The sequence below is a fragment of the Saccopteryx bilineata genome, chromosome 3 (assembly GCF_036850765.1).
Source record: "Saccopteryx bilineata isolate mSacBil1 chromosome 3, mSacBil1_pri_phased_curated, whole genome shotgun sequence".
Lineage (NCBI taxonomy): Eukaryota > Metazoa > Chordata > Mammalia > Chiroptera > Emballonuridae > Saccopteryx > Saccopteryx bilineata.
In genome coordinates this window covers 278,538,005-278,552,405 of record NC_089492.1, presented here as the reverse complement: position 1 = coordinate 278,552,405, position 14,401 = coordinate 278,538,005, and the positions used below count along the sequence as shown (strand labels likewise).

The following is a 14,401-nucleotide window of genomic DNA, read 5'->3' as shown; positions in this document are numbered from 1 at the left end:
TGCTAAATGACAAAAGCCATACTTGAAACTGTATAATTTACAAAGCCATTTATATTATTTTGTATACAAAACAAAAAAGAGATAAATGATTGCAAGGGGATGAGGATAACTACAAAAAGCCAAGGAGATTTTGGGGAGTGACTTAACTTCTATATCATCATTAGAGCGGGGATCATATGTCTCTATATGTTTGTGAAACAACACAGAACTGTACACTAAAAATAGTGAATTTTATGTATGAAAATTACATTTCAATAAACCTAAACCCAAAAAGGGCAAGTTACTTAGAGTACAATCTCATTTTTGTTTTTAAAAAGTACATGTATATATATATATGCACATGTGTATCAATTTCTATACGTATAACTGTCTACATATGTATGTACATCTATATATAAATACATACTCACAAGTATATACATCATATTAAAAGAGCTGTAAGGATATACACGAAGATCTTAATAGAAGCATTACTGATGTGTCTTTATTTTCCTCATTTTTATTTTTTAAAAGATTTTACTTATCGATTTGAGAGAGAGAGAGAGAGAGAGAGAGAAGGGAGGAGGGGTGGGAAGCATCAACTCATTGCTTCTTATATGTGCCTTAACTGGGCAAGCCCTGGGTTTTGAACCACAGATCTCAGTAATCCAGGTCAATACTTTATCCACCGAGCCACTATAGGTCAGACTCATTTTTATCTTCTAACATAACTAGTATTTTATGTAAAAAAAAATTATTTTCCTGACATTTTGCTGGCAATATACTGCCCATCAGCCTGTGATTGATATGAGACCACTTCATTCAGGCCCATTTCTAGAGTCAAGCAATCAATCCCAGCCAGCTTCTCTCTACCATAGTCTATAGAATAGTACCGCCCTCAATGCATGCAGTTATCTAATATTCAAGAATTCATTCTCCATAGGGTGGGTTCTTTCATTTCAGCAGGCCATGAAACTTTTTGCAATCTAGTGGAAACAACAGACTTCTTTCTAGAGTACTTTTTAATACTTAAAATACATAGAATTATGACAAAAACCAACTATACTGAAATATAGTCACCTATATTCATAATTCAAAGAAATGATAACATTCATGATATATTTCCTCCATCTAAGTTCTTAAAGTTCCCTGACTACTATCACAGAATTAAAAACTGTCCTGGTACAAAGGAAAGTGGTCTCCAAATGGCATTAGATTTGCCTGGTATTCACTCAATCACTCAGAAGCTCTGAAGAAAATCTATTCCCTATAAACCTAACCTTAGAATCCCTTATGTCTATCTAAAGCAGAAAAGAAACACCTAAAGGCTCAGTTGCCTGACCCCAATGCTGAAATAAAATGGACTCACAGAATTAACTATAGTCAAAAGCTTTACAGGATAAAAGAGATATGAATGATGCCCTAATGTAACCAAATAAAATTTAATTTCTACCTTGCTTTTAAAACAACCTATCATTTTTCTTGAAAAACTTCAAATTTTGAGTAAAAAAAAAACACAAAAAAAACCTGTTAACAAGGGCATTAGGTTTATCATGAAATGCTATATAGCATTTATAAAACTCATTATAAATTTTTAAAAGGATAAAAATTGGATTACTATTTAAACATCTACTTTAGAAAACTAATAACCAGAAACAGAGTTCTTACAAGCAAACGTCTTACCAACAAGGCTTAATATATTTATATTCTTATTTCATGTTTTAGAATAAATTATTTTTATATTCCAATAAGTAAACATCAAAATGGATACATATTTATTTTTAAATTTTGCAAAGTAAGATAAAGCAAGGGCCATGAAGTTATATAAAGCTATATAAAATCAATGTTAGGTCAGTTCTCCAATTCATCTTGATAAAACAAGATTCAACTTACCTCGGACAATAAATCATAGTGTTGAAAAATATAAAACAAAGAAGCTATTCGTTAAGAATAAATAGATATTAAAATATATTGCTACATGCATGTCATTAATTTAAAAAAAGGTAAATTTTAAAAACTTCACCCCACAATTGGCAGGGAACTAAAAAAAACAGGACACTGTACAGGATACTGTGAATGGGTTTACCATAGTCCCAAAACTATAGAGCATACGTCACAACTACCTTAAAACCAGACTTCAAAAACGATTTCATGTTGGGTACATGCCCTAAAAAAATCTCACCTCAAAATTTAGAAACTTATATATCCAGCAGCAGTACATGTGATAGCAAAAAAGGTAGAAATAACAAATGATAAAAAAATAAAGTAACACAATTGGACTAAAGACAAAAAATATGTAGATGAGCATTATCAGTACAAATGAATATGTAAAATAATCAGGAATAAAACAAGAAAAAAATACACTCTTCAGAACTGTAAAGAGATTCTACATATTGACAAAGACCAAAAGAACTACTTCAAGGATTTCTGATAGAGATTAGTATTTATCTGGTTCATTTTTCTCTGAAAACTGTCTGAGTGCACTTTTTAAGAATGGTATTGTACCACCCCATAAAAAAACAAATGTTTCAGAGAAAGTAAAAAGGCATTTTGCTAAAGCCAAAAGTACTATGCTATTGCTACATTAAAATTTTCCTTAGAGCAATCACCAATGAAGAACAGCACTTAGCGGCACATATACAGGAGTGCATTCACTCCTGTTACTAATGACTGTGCCAAACTGCAGGAAGTCCTTGGTACTGTTGATTCTGGTAGAATCTTCCCAACCAAATTTGGGGATTCCTACTAATAAAAGCAAGCCAAAGGAAATAAATCTATCAAAATAAGAGAACTAGAATCAGGCAATTCTAAAAAAATTTCTTCCTAGAAATAAGTTGCTACATAAATCTCTGATTTTCACTGTGCTCTATTTAATTCAAAAAGACTCCTATAACAAGTGTCACACTGCATTACAAAATATGTTTTCTCTTAATGTATTATAGAGCTCAATATCTTTGCCAGAGGAAAAGGGAATACCACTTTCAAGTAGAAATTATACAAAATGTAAGCAGTTAACACAACCTTATCCCAAGAAAATGGGACAAAGGCTAATAAAATTCCTGGGGATAAAAATCGAAGTCACACAGCCTGATGAGGTGATGGCGCAGTGGACAGAGCATCGACCTAAGATGCTGAGGACCCAGCTCAAAACTCTGAGGTCACCAGCTTGAGCATAGGGTTGCCAGCTTAAGTTTGGGGTCATAAAATGTGATCCTATGGTTGCTGCTTGAGCAAAACCTCACTGGCTTGGCTGGAGCCCCCCAGTCAAGGCACATATGAGAAGCGATCAATGAACAACTAAAGTTTCACTACTATGAGTTGATGCCTCTCATCTCTCTTCCTTCCTGTCCAGCTTTCTCTCTTGAAAAATAAAAAAGGTGAGGGAAGTATTCATATAAAGAAAAAACATGTTTTCCCATTATTTCAAAGATATTACTACTATCCCAATTACAGAGGCAGGAAGCCAAGGTATAAAATACCTAATTATGGCAACTACTTAACCAAAGCTCAAATGATTTTTGTCTTTTATATAATATTAATCCTAAGCAAAATTAACCATTCTTGGAGTGCACTGTGTGTGCATGCATGCATATGGACATGATGTATGTGAGTATAAAATAAATATGCCCAAGAAATGTTTTACATTTTTACAGAATTTCTATTTTTGCATTGGCATTAAGTGGAGTTTCCAGAATTCTCATTTATTTGTTCATACAAATGTAAACCGGTACAACCACTTTTGGAAAGAACTTGGCATTAGCTAATGACCTTAAAAATAGGCATACCCTATGACCCAGCTCTTCCATGTTTAGGCACAGATCTGTGAAAAACACAAAAATGTTCATATTTGTATTGTTCTTAGTAACCAAGAATTGGAAATGAAACACTCTTCGTTAACAGAAAAATGGACAAATAATATTTTCCTGCACATGAAAATAGAAGAACACATCACCACTTGGATGGCTCTCATAAATGATATTGACTGAAAGATAACACAGAATATACACAACATAATACCAAAAACATCTACACAGCCAAAACTTGACTATATTAGTTTAGAAATGCATAAATGTACCAATGACACATCCAATAAGGATTTTTGTTGTTGTTGTTGTTGTTGTTGTTGTTAGGTGAGAAGAGGGGAATTAGTGAAACATACTCCTGCATTCACCCTGACCAGGATCCATCCAACAACCCCATCAGGGGCTGATACTCCAGTACTGAGCTATTTTTAGCATCTGAGCCCAAACTCCAACAAAGCTATCCTCAGTGACAGTGGCCACACTTGAACCAATCAAGCCACTGGCTGCAGGAGAGGAAAAGGGAGAAAAGAGAGAGAGGATGGGTGGAGAAGCAGATGGTTGCTTCTCCTGTGTGCCCTGACCAAGAATGGAACCCAGGACATCAATATGCCGGGCCTACACCCTATCCACTGAGCCACCGGTCAGGATCCCAATAAAGAATTAATATGCAAAATATATAAAAAAAAAAAAACTCATACTACATAAACACCAACTAAAAACCCAAACAACCTGATTTAAAATGGGCAGAGGAGCTGAACAGACATTATTCCAAAGAGGATATACAGATGGCCAATAGAAATATGAAAAGATTCTCAACATTACTAAACATCAGGGAAATGTAAATTAAAACCACAATGATCTCTTATACCTGACAGAGCAGGTATCAACAGATCAATAAACAGTAAGCATTGGCAAGGATGTGCAGAAAAGGGCACACTTGTGCACTCACTGTTGGTGGGATTGTAAATTGGTGCAGTACTACAGAAAACAGTATGAACATTCATCAAAATATTTAAAAGTGGAACTACCTTATGACCCAGCCTTTCCACTTCTGGCATTTTGCCAAAGAAACCCAAAACACTAATTCAAAAAGATATATGCACCCCTATGTTTATTAAATAATTACTTACAATAGCCCAGTGGTTGGCAAACTCATTAGTCAACAGAGCCAAATATCAACAGTACAACGATTGAAATTTCTTTCGAGAGCCAAATTTGTTAAACTTAAACTATATAGGTAGATACATTCCTTATCGAGGTAGCGCCCGCACATGGTATTTTGTGGAAGAGCCACACTCAAGGGGTCAAAGAGCCGCATGTGGCTCACAAGCCACGGTTTGCCAACCACTGCAATAGCCAAAACATGGAAGCAATCTAAGTGTCTATCAATAGACAAGTAGATAGAGGAGATGTGGTACATATATACAGAATATTACTCAGGCATAAAAAAGAATAAAAATCTGACTGTGACAACATGGATGGACCTAGTGGGTATTATGCTAAGTGAAAAAAGGCAAAGAAAAGAAGATACCATGGCCCTAGCCAGTTGGCTCAATGGAGTGTCGGCTCGGTGTGTTCATGTCCTGGGTTCATCAATTCCTGGTCAGGGCACACAGGAGAAGTGACCATCTACTTCTCTACAACTTTCCTGCCCCCTACTGTCTCTCTCTCTCTCTCTTCCCCTCCCGTAGCCATAGCTCAATTGTTTTGAGTACATTGGCCCCAGACGCTGAGGATGGCTCTGTGGAGACTCGACCTCAGGTACTAAAAAATAGTTTGGTTACAAGCATGGCCCCAAATGGGAGTTGCTGGGTGGATCCCAGTTGGGGCACATGCAAAAGTCTGTCTATCTCTCCTCCCACTTGGGGGAGAAATACACACACACACACACACACACACACACACACGATTTCACTTATATATGGTATCTAAAAAACAAAATAAATGAGCAAGAAAAACAAGAAACAAATTTATAGACACAGAGAACAAATCAGTGGCCATTACATGAGAGGAGAGTTGGGTGAAAAAGGTGCAAAGGATTAAGAAAATGCCAGTTACAAAAACAGTCAGATAGATGTAAAGTGCAGCATAAGGAATACAGTCAATAATATTGTAATAACTGTGTGGTGTCAGATGGGTATTCGACTTACCAGAGTGATTACTTTGTACAGTACACAAATGTCTAATCATTATGTTGAGCATCTGAAACTTAATATATTTGTCAACTTAATTAAAAAGTAAATTTTAAAAAAGAAGAAAGAAATGCATAAATGGATAACACTGTAAATAATAGCAGGAAACTTTTTTTTCAAGGTGGATAGATATATTACTTTGGGAAGAGAGGGAGATGTGAACAAGAAAGGCATCATAATGTTTTGTTTTTGTTTTTACCTGGAAGGTGATAGAGTTTTGACTTCAAAATAATTTGTTAAACTCTACCTTTTATGTTCTATACACTTTTATGCATGTTATGTTATAATCCTCTCTCATTCCCTAAAAAAGATGAGGGACAAAAACAAGCAAGCTACTAAATGCCTGGATTAAAATATTAGTTACATTGATATTAGTTACACTGTTATTCTTTTTTTTTTAAAAAAAGACTTTATTTATTCCATTTTTTTCAGAGAGGAGAGAGTGAGAGAGGGAAAGAGAGAGAGAAGGGGGAGGAGCAGGAAGCATCAACTCACACATATGCCTTGACCAGGCAAGCCCAAGGTTTCGAACCAGTGACCTCGGTGTTACAGGTAGACGCTTTATTCCACTGCGCTACCATAGGTCAGGCTACACTGTTGTTGAGCAGAAAAATATAAAAATACTGGTGCAAGAGAGAAAAACCTCTAACTCTGACTTAGTGAAAACCAGCTAATTAGTGAATTTTCATTAAAAATTTCTACTTAAAAGTAATCCCTTATAGAATCAATAATTTTTGGTGGTTGCTGACTAATAAAAATAAAGAGGTCTTTTGAAAATATGAAGGTAAATCATAAACATCATGCAAACTAAGATTAGCCAGTAGGTACAAAGTCTATTTATTTAACACTAAATTACCTGATTTGATAAAATATTCTGGCCAATTTAAATCTATCATATATGCACTATATTTTTAAAAAATAAAAATAATAAAATATAAAAAACATTACTGTTTCCTGAACATAATCCTTCTTTCATGACTAGATTCTGGAAAAATTGGCATTGACTATAGATATGCTGTTAAATATTATAAACAAACATATAAAGTATTGTTTTATTTATTGCATATGTGAATAAAATACATGAAATAAAAACACTGTACTTAAAAAAACATAGCAATTAAATCTTTACTAAAAGCATCACAAAGGGAAACTCCAGGAATCCTATTAAATACTATTAATGTTTTCAGCAACAAATAATATAAAGGTAAAAAAGGCACATGGTTTATGTCTGAGCCAGCTACCCATTACTTTTTTATCTGAAGATAAAATTTATTTAGTGAAGTCATCTAAAAATATTTCAATAGCTGTAACTCCCACATGTAAAGGACCAAGTTCAATTTGCGGTAGAGTGGAAAGATTCCAAATTTTTTCTTACTTGGCTAATTTCAACACTATGATCTTATAGCAGCTGAAATGGATAAGTATAGATTTCTCCTTGATTAGATTTTGTGAACATCCTAGTTCTTCCTTCAAATCATTTCTTTCCCAATATCTACAGATATCTATTACAGATAATAGGAAACAAAAGTTGCCCTATCAAAAAAAAAAAAAGAGCACTCTAGTGAATACTAAAAAGTTTTACTTAATATCATGACATTTTTCAAGTTCTCTTTGGAATTATCACTGCCAATCCCCATCCACCACCACCAAGAAAGAGAAAGTAAATAAATTTCTCTTTGCTCTACTCTTCTTTTAAATTTGTTTATTTATTTATATTCTGAAGTGAGAAGCGGGGAGGCAGACAGACAAGACTCCCGAATGCGCCCGACCAGGATCCCCCCGCATGCCCACCAAGGGGTGATGCTAAATCCCTCTGGGATGTTGCTCTGCTGCAATTGGAGCCATTCTAGCGCCTGAGGCAGAAGCCTTGGAGCTCTCCTCAACGCCAGGGCCAACTTTCCTCTAATGGAGCCTTGGCTGCAGGAGGAAAAGAGAGAGAGAGAGAGAAAGAGAGAAAGGAGAGGGGGAAGGGTGGAGAAGCAAATGGGCACTTCCCCTGTGTGCCCTGGCCGGGAACTGAACATCGGACATCCACATGCTGGGCCAACACTCTACTGCTGAGCCAACTAGCCAGGGCCTCTTTGCTCTACTCTTAACTACATTTATTAGGTTGAAACATATGAAGTTTCAGATAATCAATTGTTTTTGAAATTTTAAGGAAGGCAAATTCCTGATTCAAGTAATACTTAAATACAAGCAAACAGATGTTATCATAGACAGTTTTTCATGGACGTCATCATCACTGGTTTCAATTCTGAGGATTGTTTCTTTTCACATTTAGTAACTGGCGATGGAAACAAAAGATTAGCTGTTTTTTAGATGATTAACATTTGAGTGCCTATAATGAATCAGTAGCAACATAAAATAAAAATAAATAAAACACTTGTCCTCCAAATATGTCTAGGTATATATAAAAGGTAAAGAGTATACCATATACAGGGTGGGCAAGAGTGTTTTACAGTTATGAGCACACAATATAGTTTATTCTTATATTATTTATCAATTATCGTATTATTGTCCATACAAACAACTGTATGCCCCACCCTATGCATGTGAATCCTTGGGGTCCAAGCGGTGAACTGCTGAAAGAAGAATTCTAAGATAGCTCTCAAATTTCCTGTCTCTGGTGTATACATCCTACATCAGGGGTCCCCAAACTTTTTACACAGGGGGCCAGTTCACTGTCCCTCAAGACTGTTGGCGGGCCAGACTATAAAAAAAAACTATGAACAAATCCCTATGCACACTGCATATATCTTATTTTAAAGTAAAAAAACAAAACGGGGACAAATACAATATTTAAAATAAAGAACAAGTAAATTTAAATCAACAAACTGACCAGTATTTCAATGGAAAGTATGGGCCTGCTTTTGGCTAATGAGATGGTCAATGTCCGGTTCCATATTTGTCACTGCTAGCCATAACAAGTGATATGACGCGCTTCCAGAGCCGTGAGGCGTGCATCCCACGGACCGGAAGTAGTACTGTACGTGAGCGACGCTGCTACATACAGTACTCCAGGAGCACAGGATATGGATGCTGACCACCAATGAAAGAGGTGCCCCTTCCAGAAGTGTGGCGGGGGCCGGATAAATGACCTCAGGGGGCCGCATGTGGCCCGTGGGCCGTAGTTTGGGGACCCCTGTCCTACATAATCCCTTCCACTTAAGAAAGGGTGCCTGACTAGGCAGTGGCGCAGTGGATACAGAATCAGACTGGGACGTGGAGGACCCAGGTTTGAAACCCTGAAGTCCCCAGCTTGAACACGGGCTCATCTGGCTTTAGCATGGTTGAACACAGGATCACTGGCTTGAGTGTGGGATCATAGACATAACCCCATGGTTGCTGGCTTTATTGAGCCCAAAGTCACTTGCTTGAAGCCCAAGGTCACTGGTTTGAAGCCCAAGGTCGCTGGCTTGAGCAAGTGGTTATTCGCTCTGCTGTAGCCTCTTGGTCAAGGCACATAAAAGAAAGCAAATGAACAACTAAGGTGCCACAATGAAGAATTGATGCTTCTTATCTCTCTCTCTCTCTTTCTGTCTGTTCGTCCCTATCTGTCTCTCTCTCTCTCTGACTCTCTCTCAAAAAAAAGAAAAAAAAAAGGAATGGGTAAAACAAATGAATTTGATAATCTCATCCTTGAGTAGGCAATTAAACAGCTGACCTAAACTTAAATCAAGTGTGAGGTTATCTTGGCTGGGCCTGAACTTACTAGGTCAGCCCTTTAAAACACAGTGAATCAGCCCTGGCCAGTTGGCACAGTGGTAGAACATTGACCCAGCATGTGGAAGTCCTGGGTTCGATTCCCAGTCAGGGCACATAGGAGAAGCAAATATCTGCTTCTCCACTCCATACCCTCCTCTCACTTGATTGATTTGAGCATGTTGGCCCCTGGTGCTGAGAATGGCTCCGTGGAGCCTCCACCTCAGGAGCTAAAAATAGCTTGGTTGTGAGCATGGCCCCAGATGGACAGAGCATCAGCCCCAGATGGGGGACTCTGAGTGGATCCCAGTCGGGCACATGCAGGAGTTTGTCTATCTCCCCTCCTCTCACTTAAATTAAACACACATACACACACACACTGTGAATCATCAGAGAGATGCCCTCCTGCTGTTCTTACAGATTAAGCAGATTTCCCTGTTGTGAGAGGGCCACATAGCAACAACCTGAAGGTGGCCTCCAGGAGCTGAAAACAACCTCTGGTCAACAACTATCAAGAAAACACACACACACACACACATACACACACAAAAAGAAAAAAGTGACCTCACTCCTACAACCACAAGGAAATGAAGTCTTCCTTCAATACGAATGAGCATCAAAGTAAACCCCAACCCTTACATGAGATTATAGTCCTTACCAACATCTTAATTTCAGCATGGTCCTGAGTAGAGAACCCTGCTACCCAGTAATGAGGACCACAGAAACTGTGAGATAACAAATGGGTGCTATTTAAGATGTTAAGTTTGTGACGATTTATTATACAGTGATGCCAAAAAAACTTACATAGAAAACAAGTACAAGACCCTAAAATCTTGACAAAGTCAAGGAACATGAGTGACTGAAATGTCACAGGTGAGGGGGAGGGTAGTGCATCACTAGGCTAAAAAGAGATGGCAGCAGCGGCAGTATTACTTAAAGGCCTCTAGACATGAGAAGAGCTCTGGATATATTCTAAGTGGGGTAAAAAGTTACTGGAAGTTTTAAGCAGAAACATGATCAGATCTAATATTTTCCATAAACTACTTTGGTTGCTTTTATGAAAAAAGAATTGACAAGAACAAGAATGAAAACAAGAATATAATTAAAAAGCTATCACAATAATCAAGGCCAGAATTGACGGTGGCTTAGAACAGTAGTCACAATGAAGATGAAAAGCAGTGGCCCAATTTGGGTTATATATTAGAGGCAGAACCAAAAGAACTTGCAATTGATATGCCTTAAGGCAAAGGACAAAAAAAAGAATGGATTGACTGATTATTCATTTAATATACATTTACTGAGAATAAATATTGTGCCATGCACTGCTCTAGATATGTGAAATACACGGTTACAGCATCGTCCAGATATGCAGAGGTTGCCAGTTCAATTCCCAGTCAGGACACATACAGAAACAGACTGACATTTCTGTCCACCCTTTCCTCTCTCTCTAAAATCAGTAAAAAAATAAAAAATAAATCAATAAAAAAACCAAGATCATCATAGAATAAATCAGTAATGTCATAAACTAAAATTAAATCAATGTCAAAATCTCAGAATTTCAAAAGCAAAGGTGATTGAAATAAAATAAATCCAAATTCGGCAATCTGAAGATCAATACAAACCTAGTACCAAAAAGAATGAAAAAAAACACAGCAATAGATTTATTTTCATGTTGGTTAATTTTTTTATTGAGTTATAATTGACATATAATAAGAAATCTTTATTTAAATAATGGGCCTACTGATGTTAGGCCAGGAGAAATACTACACAGTGATTTTAATACAAACCAATTTTATATGATCCCTAACTTCACCTCCTCTGTCATACAGTCAATAATGACAAGCCTCAAAGCTTGGTCAGGCCCTGCATTAAACTATAAAAATAAAATAGCCCCTGTCCTAAAATAAAATAAAATAAAAATCCCTTGTCCTTAAAGAGCTCTAATAGAAAGGAAGTCACATATAAATAAAGAAATAAAATCATGTGAAAAATGCTCCAGTAAGTATATTTAAAGTACTGCTGAAAACCAGATGTAACTGGGTCTGAAACTTAGGAAAGGTTTTGGTGGCATCTGAGCTGCACCCAGAGAAGTAATTACCTTCATTTCAGACCAAGAATTAGAGACAGCATTTTGGAAAAAATAAATTAATGGGTGCAGAAGTCAGAAGGCAAAACATGCTACAAACAAAAAAGGGCTAGCAGGAAGAGAGTTAAGTGGGAAGGAATGAGACTGGTACAATTGTAGCCTGATAACAGCCAAATTGTGAAAATATACATTACAAATTCTTTGCTAAGGTATTTTAATTTTTTGCTCTCAGCAAAAAGAAGCCACTGAAATGTTTAAATGGGGATGCAATCTTACCTCATTTATCTTTGATGAGAATGAGAGGCTAGAACAGGGGTCGGGAACCTATGGCTCACGAGCCAGATGTGGCTCTTTTGATGCCTGCATCTGGCACACAGACAAATCTTTAATAAAAAAAATAATAATGTTAAAAATATAAAACAGGCCCTGGCCAGTTGGCTCAGTGGTAGAGCGTCGGCCTGGCATACAGGAGCCCCGGGTTCGATTCCCAGCCAGGGCACACAGAAGTGCCCATCTGCTTCTCCACCCTTCCCCCTCTCCTTCCTCTCTCTCTCTTCCCCTCCCACAGCCAAGGCTCCATTGGAGCAAAGTTGGCCCGGGCGCTGAGGATGGCTCCATGGCCTCTGCCTTAGGCGCTAGAATGGCTCTGGTTGCAACAGAGCAGTGCCCTGGATGGGCGGAGTATTGCCCCCTGGTGGGCATGCTGGGTGGATCCCGGTTGGGCGCATGCGGGGAGTCTGTCTGACTGCCTCCCCGTTTTCAACTTCAGAAAAATACAAAAAAAATAAATTAATTAAAAAAAAATATATATATATATATATATAAAACATTCTCATGTATTACAATCCATTCATTTCCTACCGCTCATGTTCATGGCTCCAGGTGGCTGGAGCCAATCACAGCTGTCCTCTGGGACAACACCAAATTTTTATTGGACAATGCATAACGTACATGGGTCGTTGTATAGCTCTCACTGAATTACATTTTAAAATATGTGGTGTTCATGACTCTCTCAGCCAAAAAGGTTCCCGACCCCTGGGCTAGAATGCCCACAAAATAATTTTGTATATGAATGTTAATAGCAGCATAAATAATAGCCAAAAAGTAGAAACAACTCAAATATTTATCAACTGATAAACAGATAAAAATATTATGGTATATCCATACAATAGATAATTATTCAGCAATAAAAACATTATGCAAAAGAAAAATATATTATGCTAAGAGAAATAAGTCATCACAAAGGAAAAGATACTATATGATTCCATTTCTATGAAATGTCCATAGCATGCAAGTCTCTAAGAGCTAGAAAGGTTATTGGTCACTTAGGGTTTGGGAGTTGGGAAATGACTGGGTTAATAAGGTGCATGGGGTTTCTCGTGAATAATGAAATGTCCTAAAATTGACTGTGGTGAAGGCTGAACAAACTCTGAATATGCTAAAATCCATTGAACTGTACATTTTAAATAAATAAATAATTGTTTTAAAGTATTCAGCCAAGTGGCTTTTAAAAAAATGTTTATTTTATTGATCTTAGAGAGAGAGAGAGAGGAACATCAATCTGTTCCTGTATGTGCCGTGACCGGGGATCAAACCAGCAACCTCTGCACTTTGGGACGATGCTCTAACCAACCAGGAATTCAGCCAGGGCATGAATGAATTACTTAATGATTAAACTTTATGTCAATAAAGACTAGAGACAGACCCACAGAAGCTAGAACAGAGGAAGCAAACGGGGTAGTAATGTGAAAGGAGATGATTTTCACACGAGAATAAAGTTAAAACAATCAACTTGATTAAGTTACTTTAACAAACGGCTTTCAGAAATGACTTACGGTTGTCTTTATTTTTATTTATTTATTAAGATTTTATTTATTGATTTTAGACAGAGGAGAGAGAGAGAAAGGTGGGGCAGGGGGTGGGGGGTAGGCAAAAAGCATCAACTCATAGTTGCTTCTTGCATGTGCCTCGACTGGGCAAGCCCAAATTTTCAAACCGGCAACCTTACTGCTCCAGGTCAGTGCCTTATCCACTGCGCCACCACAGGTCAGGTGACTTACAGTTTCTACCTACAATACTTCAGAGTAACTAAAGGCATCGACAGGAAACCTTATGAAGATTCACTTCTGGCTGCAGGAAAAGACATGGCAGATAGATGTAGAAGTATTTTATCCTCATGTAACCTAAACTTCAGATCACTGGTGTTGTTGACACAATAGCAAACAATATTTCTTAGTCACTGTTCTCTTTAGTTTTTTCTATTCTTCTGTATGTCAGAAGCTGAGTTACTGAAAACACCACAGGGAAAAACATGACTATACCTAATTTCAGCTCTATCATCTCACAACTGTGTTACTAAAGTAACTCAGGAGTTTTCACTTTCCTACCCTGTAATATAAGGATATCTTAGATATAATGAAGAGCAGAAATCAATTTTGGAGAATACTTAATATAATGCTTGGTACACAAAAATTGGAAGCTACTTTTATACCCACTAATTAAACATTAGGTTCATGAAGACCTTTATAAAAACATAAAAATTATTTTTAAATTTAATTTGGTATCTAGAACATCTGTAACCATAGATTACATGATTTGGTATTATATATGTGCAAGATCAATGACTTTCTTTAAGTATA

General features: G+C 37.0%; 1 protein-coding gene across 23 annotated transcripts in view; it reads right to left on the bottom strand.

Annotated features, from left to right (window-relative positions):
- The window catches only part of EIF4G3 (eukaryotic translation initiation factor 4 gamma 3), a 345,052-nt gene that overhangs the window by 230,684 nt on the left and 99,967 nt on the right, over positions 1–14,401 (bottom strand). The window lies entirely within an intron of this gene.